This window comes from Bos javanicus, chromosome 16 (genome assembly GCF_032452875.1).
Source record: "Bos javanicus breed banteng chromosome 16, ARS-OSU_banteng_1.0, whole genome shotgun sequence".
NCBI lineage: Eukaryota > Metazoa > Chordata > Mammalia > Artiodactyla > Bovidae > Bos > Bos javanicus.
The window spans coordinates 33,908,237-33,916,143 of NC_083883.1; the positions used below are offsets into that span (position 1 = coordinate 33,908,237).

The window sequence follows — 7,907 nt, forward strand, 5'->3', positions numbered from 1 at the left end:
AGCCAACTCTGCACCATCCTACCTGTCCTCTTTCGTAGGTGAAATGACATTTAAAAAAAAAAAAAATACACTCTATTTTTTAGAACAGTTTTAGATTTGTGGAACAGTTGGGAAGATGGCAAAGAATTCCTATATATCCCCTCACCCAGGTTCCTCTGGTTTTAATAGCTTGTATCAGTGTAATACCTATGTTACAATTAAGAACTGACACTGATAAAAGGTTACTAACTGAAGTCTTACTAACTGAAGTCCGTAGTTTATTGAGATTTCTTTAGTTTTTACCTAATGTCTGTTTTCTGTCCCAGGATCCCATCCAAGTCACCACATTACATTTTTCTAAAAAGCTTTTTATTTTGTATTGGAGTATAACCTATTAATGATGTTGTGATAGTTTCAGGTGGACAGCAAAGGGATTTAGCCATACATATACATGTATCCATTCTCCTCCAAGCCCTGCTCCCATCCAGCCTGCCATATAATATTGAGCGGAGTTACCATATTACATCTTGTTGTCATGTCTCCTTAAGTTCCTCTTGGCTATGACAGTTTCTCCGATTTTCCTGGGTTTTGATTATCTTGACAGTTTTGAGGAATGCTGGTCAAGTATTTTGCAGGATGCCCCTCTATAGGGATTTTTCTGTTCTTCTCATGATTATACTGAGTTTTTAAATTTTGAGGGGAGGAAGACCGAATTCGTAAAGTGCTATTTTCATCACATCAAGGGTACACAGTATCAATAGGACTTAACACTGTTGATACTAACCTTGACTCCTGTCTGGGGTATCAAGTTTCTCTACTATAAATGTATTCCCCTATCCCTTTCCACACTGTCCTCTTTGGAAAGACATACTATGAGGAACCCACACTTAAGAAGTGAGGAGTTAATGTTCCCATCAAGGGTGGAGCAATTACATAAATTATTTGGAATTCTTATGCACAGGAGATTTGTCTCTTCTCCCTCATCATCTATTTATTTACTCAATTATTTCTATCAGTATGGACTCATGATACTTATCTTATATTTTGTGCTATAATCCAACACTATTTTGTTGCTCAAATTGTTCCAACTTTGGCCATTAGGGGAGTTTTTAAAGCCATATTCGGCTTCCCTGGTGGCTCAGCTGGTAAAGCGTCTGCCTGCAATGCTGGAGACCCGGGTTCGATTCCTGGGTTGGGAAGATCCCCTGGAGAAGAAAATGGCAATCCACTCCAGCACTCTTGCCTGGAAAATCCCATGGACAGAGGAGCCTGATAGGCTACAGTCCATGGGGTCATAAAGAGTCGGACACGACTGAGCAACTTCACTTCACTAAAGCTATATTCAGTTGAGTTTCCAGAGGAAGGGGGTTGTATCCAAAAAAATCATAATTGATATAGCTTCTCAAAAGAAGGTCTTACTAGATCAAAAGTTAGCTGTGTAGTGTTTTTTGAAATGTTAACAAAGTATGCAAATAGGAACATTGCCTGAAAACTTCAAATTTACTTATCTTTCTGTATTTCTTGGCCTGATGGCTTCACAGCTGAATTCTACCAAAAATTTAGAGAAGAGCTAACACCTATCATACTCAAACTCTTCCAGAAAATTGCAGAGGAAGGTAAACTTCCAAACTCATTCTATGAGGCCACCATCACCCTAATACCAAAACCTGATAAAGATCCCACAAAAAAAGAAAACTACAGGCCAATATCACTGATGAACATAGATGCAAAAATCCTTAATAAAATTTTAGCAACCAGAATCCAACAACACATTAAAAAGATCATACACCATGACCAAGTGGGCTTTATCCCAAGGATGCAAGGATTCTTCAATATCCACAAATCAATCAATGTAATACACCACATTAACAAATTGAAAAATAAAAACCATATGATTATCTCAATAGATGCAGAGAAAGCCTTTGACAAAATTCAACATCCATTTATGATAAAAACTCTCCAGAAAGCAGGAATAGAAAGAACATACCTCAACATAATAAAAACTATATATGACAAACCCACAGCAAACATTATCCTCAATGGTGAAAAATTGAAAGCATTTCCTCTAAAGTCAGGAACAAAACAAGGGTGCCCACTTTCACCATTACTATTCAACATAGTTTTGGAAGTTTTGGCCACAGCAATTGGAGCAGAAAAAGAAATAAAAGGAATCCAAATTGGAAAAGAAGAAGTAAAACTCTCACTGTTTGCAGATGACATGATCCTCTACATAGAAAACCCTAAAGACTCCACCAGAAAATTACTAGAACTAATCAATGATTATAGTAAAGTTGCAGGATATAAAATCAACACACAGAAATCCCTTGCATTCCTATACACTAATAATGAGAAAACAGAAAGAGAAATTAAGGAAACAATTCCATTCACCATTGCAACAGAAAGAATAAAATACTTAGGAATATATCTACCTAAAGAAACTAAAGACCTATACATAGAAAACTATAAAACACTGGTGAAAGAAATCAAAGAGGACACTACTAGATGGAGAAATATACCATGTTCATGGATTGGAAGAATCAATATAGTGAAAATGAGTATACTACCCAAAGCAATTTATAGATTCAATGCAATCCCTATCAAGCTACCAATGGTATTCTTCACAGAGCTAGAACAAATAATTTCACAATTTGTATGGAAATACAAAAAACCTCGAATAGCCAAAGCAATCTTGAGAAAGAAGAATGGAACTGGAGGAATCAACCTACCTGACTTCAGGCTCTACTACAAAGCCACAGTCATCAAGACAGTATGGTACTGGCACAAAGACAGAAATATAGATCAACGAAACAAAATAGAAAGCCCAGAGATAAATCCATGTACATATGGACACCTTATCTTTGACAAAGGAGGCAAGAATATACAATGGATTAAAGACAATCTCTTTAACGAGTGGTGCTGGGAAAACTGGTCAACCACTTGTAAAAGAATGAAACTAGAGCACTTTCTAACACCATACACAAAAATAAACTCAAAATGGATTAAAGATCTAAACATAAGACCAGGAACTATAAAACTCCTAGAGGAGAACATAGGCAAAACACTCTCCGACATACATCACAGCAGGATCCTCTATGACCCACCTCCCAGAATATTGGAAATAAAAGCAAAAATAAACAAATGGGACCTAATTAAACTTAAAAGCTTCTGCACAACAAAGAAAACTATAAGCAAGGTGAAAAGACAGCCTTCAGAATGGGAGAAAATAATAGCAAATGAAGCAATGGACAAACAACTAATCTCAAAAATATACAAGCAACTCCTGCAGCTCAATTCCAGAAAAATAGACCCAATCAAAAAATGGGCCAAAGAACTAAATAGACATTTCTCCAAAGAAGACATACAGATGGCTAACAAACACATGAAAAGATGCTCAACATCACTCATTATCAGAGAAATGCAAATCAAAACCACTATGAGGTACCATTTCACGCCAGTCAGAATGGCTGTGATCCAAAAGTCTACAAGCAATAAATTCTGGGAGGGTGTGGAGAAAAGGGAAGCCACTATGGAGAACAGTGTGGATATTCCTTAAAAAACTGGAAATAGAACTGCCTTATGATCCAGCAATCCCACTGCTGGGCATACACACTGAGGAAACCAGAATTGAAAGAGACACGTGTACCCCAATGTTCATCGCAGCACTATTTATAACAGCCAGGACATGGAAGCAACCTAGATGTCCATCAGCAGATGAATGGATAAGAAAGTACATATACACAAAGGAGTATTACTCAGCCATTAAAAAAAATACATTTGAATCAGTTCTAATGAGGTGAATGAAACTGGAGCCTATTATACAGAGTGAAGTAAGCCAGAAAGAAAAACACCAATACAGTATACTAACGCATACATATGGAATTTAGAAAGATGGTAACAATAACCCTGTATACGAGACAGCAAAAGAGACACTGATGTGTAAAACAGTCTTTTGGACTCTGTGGGAGAGGGAGAGGGAGAGCGTGGGATGATTTGGGAGAATGACATTGAAATACGTATAATATCATATATGGAACGAGTCGCCAGTCCAGGTTCGATGCACGATACTGGATGCTTGGGGCTGGTGCACTGGGACGATCCAGAGGGATGGTATGGGGAGGGAGGAGGGAGGAGGGTTCAGGATGGGGAACACATGTATACCTGTGGTGGATTCATTTCGATATTTCGCAAAACCAATACAATATTGTAAAGTTTAAAAATAAAATTAAAAAAATAATAATAAAATAAATAAATAAAAAATCATACTACTCAGGAAACAAAATACTGATCCTTGACCTTCTATTAACTGGCTGAGAGACATCATACAAACAGAGGTCAGATGAGTCATGCCCAAAATTGGTAGAGCATCATTGACAATGCTGTTGGATTCAGCCAGGTGGGTAGATACCAGTGGTGATGAGTTACTTTTGTTAAAAAGAGTGAAATCACAGGAAAAGAGATATAATTCAGTGAAAATACAGGTCAGCTAATATTTTAATATCTGACATCAGAATTTCTTTGCAGACCTTCATATTTCTGATCCCTGAGCCTGACAAGAGTTTCCCAGTATATTAAAAGTGGAGGACAATATCTCACTATTGAAGCCACAGGGTTTATTTATAAAGATAAAAATAAAAATGACAATTCCAAAGATGCTTTTAAAACCTTAAGTACTAAATAAATCCAACCTGCAGTTATTCGGATAAAGTTAACATCCAGTTATTCAAGTTTGTGGACTGATTAGGGGACTGGTATAGTTAAGAATATACCACCTCTTTAGTCCATTTGAAGCACTGGAAACCTCATACATACTGTGTATTTTTTATAGTTGAGGTCAAATAAATGAATATCAAGAACAGGTGAGAAGAAGAAACAAGTCAGGAAACAGTAGCGGTGTGTGTGTGTCTGTGCGTGTCTGTGTCCATGGGTGGAAACAGAGATGAACCTATATCCAGCCTTACCTGGTGTTGGTGAAAGTGAAAGTCACTCAGTTGTGTCCCAACTCTTTTCGACCCCATGGACTATACAGTCCATGGAATTCTCTGGGCCAGAATACTGGAGTGGGTAGCCTTTCCCACCTTCAGCGGATCTTCCCAACCCAGGGACCGGACTCAGGCCTCCCACATTGCAGGCGGATCCTTTACCACCTGCGGAGCTATCAGGGAAGCCCCCTGGTATTGGTAGTGGCAGCAAAAATGCTGGACTAACAGAGGCTGAAGGGACAGAACAAGTGAAAAGAAGGGACAAGTGGACAGATGAACACTAGAGTTCAGCTGCTCTTTTCCTTTCCAGCCTCAGCAGGCAGAGCACCACTCTCCTAACCAGTGATTGTCCAGAGACTTGTGGCAAAGTTCAGAGTCGAGGTGCATCTCCTGGCTCCTGGGAACAGCTCTGGTCCCAGGTCCTGAAGTGGCCACAAGTTGCGGGAAGTGCTCTGCCCCTAGATAATTCACCAGGTTACTGCACAAGTTTAATCTGAGTACAGAGGGAGAGGGGGGAGAAGCAAAGCCAGTGTAGTATAAGCAGATGTTAATGAAAACAAATTGGTTAAAGGGTGGATATAACACATTTCTAACGGCTTATGGGACATTTATAGGTTTGGGGGAGAAATGATCTTAAAAATGTTTAATAATTGACCATTTCAAAAATTGGAATATTTCACACTATAATCTAGATTTCTGGCTTTCCATGAAAGTATGAGATCTGGCAAATCTCATGCTGAATTCTCTCATGGGGACTCTTGGAGCTGAATGTTGTCAGCCTTCCTGCAGTCAGGCGTCTCTGGTTTCCCAGAGTCCCCATACAACTGCTATTGTTCCCAACCTATTCACCCACTTAAAATACCTGCCTGACCTCAGGTAGCATTTTGAGCTGACAAACCCTGTTCTATGACAGAGGGGAAAAGAAACAGTGATGAGAGGTAAGAGAAAGAGATACTGAGAGACGTGACCAAGGGAACCAGGTTTACAGGAGAATCCGCCAGAAGGCTAAAAAAACAAAAATGGAGTTTCTTAAAAGTTAAAATCTTTTAGATGAATAATATAAATTAGATATTGACCAAAGATTTTTGAGAAAGAATTTTGGGGAAAAATCCAAAAACTGTATTTCTGTGATGCTAAAACATAGCTACATAGAAAATGAATTAGACGTGCTTGATAAAGGAGGATTTTGTAAAGCACACATTTGCAAAGTTTAATTCGGGTTCAAGAGTGTAACCCACTCCAGTATTCTTGCCTGGAGAATCCCATGGACAGAGGAGCCTGGTGGGTTACAGTCCCTGTGGTCAGGCATGACTGAGCAACTGATCAGCAACAGGAGCAACTGATCAACAACAGCAACTGATCAAAACAACAATTCCCCCTAGTTTGAGATATTATATATATATATATATAAACTTTTAAAACTAGCCAGAAATCAGTTTCCTGTGCTCAGTTCAGCAGTAGATTCAAGCCAACTGGGTAGATTTTAATTTCTGAAAAAAGAAAGAATTTACTTGTGTATCTCTTCATCCGAAGGGGGGCGGGTAAAAATTAAACTCCAGTCCTGGATATTAGAATTGTAAAAGAAAGAATGTAAAAGAGGTATCTAAGTAAAATAGCCCAATTTGATTTAAAAAATTCCACATATTCCCCCCAAACTCTTAATATTTAGGAATAAAATCACTGCAAATGAACTGGAGCCACATGTGGCCAGAGAGACTGACAGTGAAATCAGCAAGAAACTGCTTATTCAGCCTCTTCAAACAAAAATGAATTGTTCTAATGAATGAGGAGTCTTTAATGAATTACCATATGACATGCCAGTGATTTTTTTCAATATCAAGCAGAGAAAGTTTTCATTTGTCTTTTGTTCAGCTACAGCTACTTAAAAATAATGGAAGGTCATGGCGGCTGAGACAACACTTGCCATTGCAGCCCTCCAGCGGCAGGATGTGCTTACACTGAGCCCAGGAGAAGGGGCACGTGGGGTGAGGCTCTCCTCAGATCTCCAAGACCCTGCCTTGCTCTTGTTTTCTCTCCATGGAGATGAATGGCGGCATTTAATGAGTCCACTGGATGACATTTGGATACCAGCAGCGTTCACACATTCTACGGATGTAGCACAGTGATCGGTGGCCACATTTGAGACTCCAGGTGCACAGGTCAGGGACAGTGGGTGAAAAACTCGGGAGATGTCAAGGGAGAAGAAGGGTGACTGCTGGAGCCAGAGTCTGGAGAAGAGGAGGGCACCTGAGAGCCCCAACAGGGCCATCAAATAGAACCAAAGAACCATCACAACCAAAGGTTTGGAGCTGGGAGGGCAACCTTCAGCCAAGCTGCCCAGCCAGGAGTTCCCGAGAGCTCAGGTGAGCCAGAGCTCAGTGTGGGCACAGCACTGAGCAGACCCACTGTGAGCATCTTCTCATACTTTCCCTTGGGAAGGCTTCAGATCTGGCCCCTACTTAGTGCTCATGTGGACATTAGCGGTCTTTCTTTTCCTGTAGCAATTCCTCTGCCCACTCTCAGCCCATCTGGGTTTTGTGGGACTGGTGCCAGCCCTAACTCCTGAAGTGGTTTGTGACTCAGGCCAATGGGAACACATGGGGCTCAATTCTAAGACTTTAACTGAAACTGCTGGAGAAGGGAAATTCTGCTGGATGTCCTCCGAAGGTGAGACAGGGTAAGGCCAAATCTACTGACAGTCATTTGCCACCATAAGCAGGGTACTTCCCTACAAGCAAACTGACCCACAGGAAAGGTCCGAGGGAGCTCCTAAGAGACCAGCCTATCATACCCAACAACAAGCCCCAATTCCCATCTCTGCTCCAGTCATTTTGAGTTGAAATTTCACTCATTTGCAACTAAGAGTCCTGAAAGTGTTGGTCACTTAATCTTGTCAAACTCTTTGCAACCCCATGGACCTTAGCCTGCCAGTCTCCTCTGTCCATGAGA

The 7,907-nt window shown here is 40.1% G+C and overlaps 1 non-coding gene across 1 annotated transcript; it reads left to right on the plus strand.

Moving 5' to 3' along the window:
- The first annotated feature begins 1,106 nt into the window (after positions 1–1,106).
- TRNAC-GCA (transfer RNA cysteine (anticodon GCA)) lies at positions 1,107–1,178 on the plus strand. Its single transcript has one exon. It is a non-coding gene; the product is annotated as a tRNA-Cys (tRNA).
- The last annotated feature ends 6,729 nt before the right edge of the window (positions 1,179–7,907 follow it).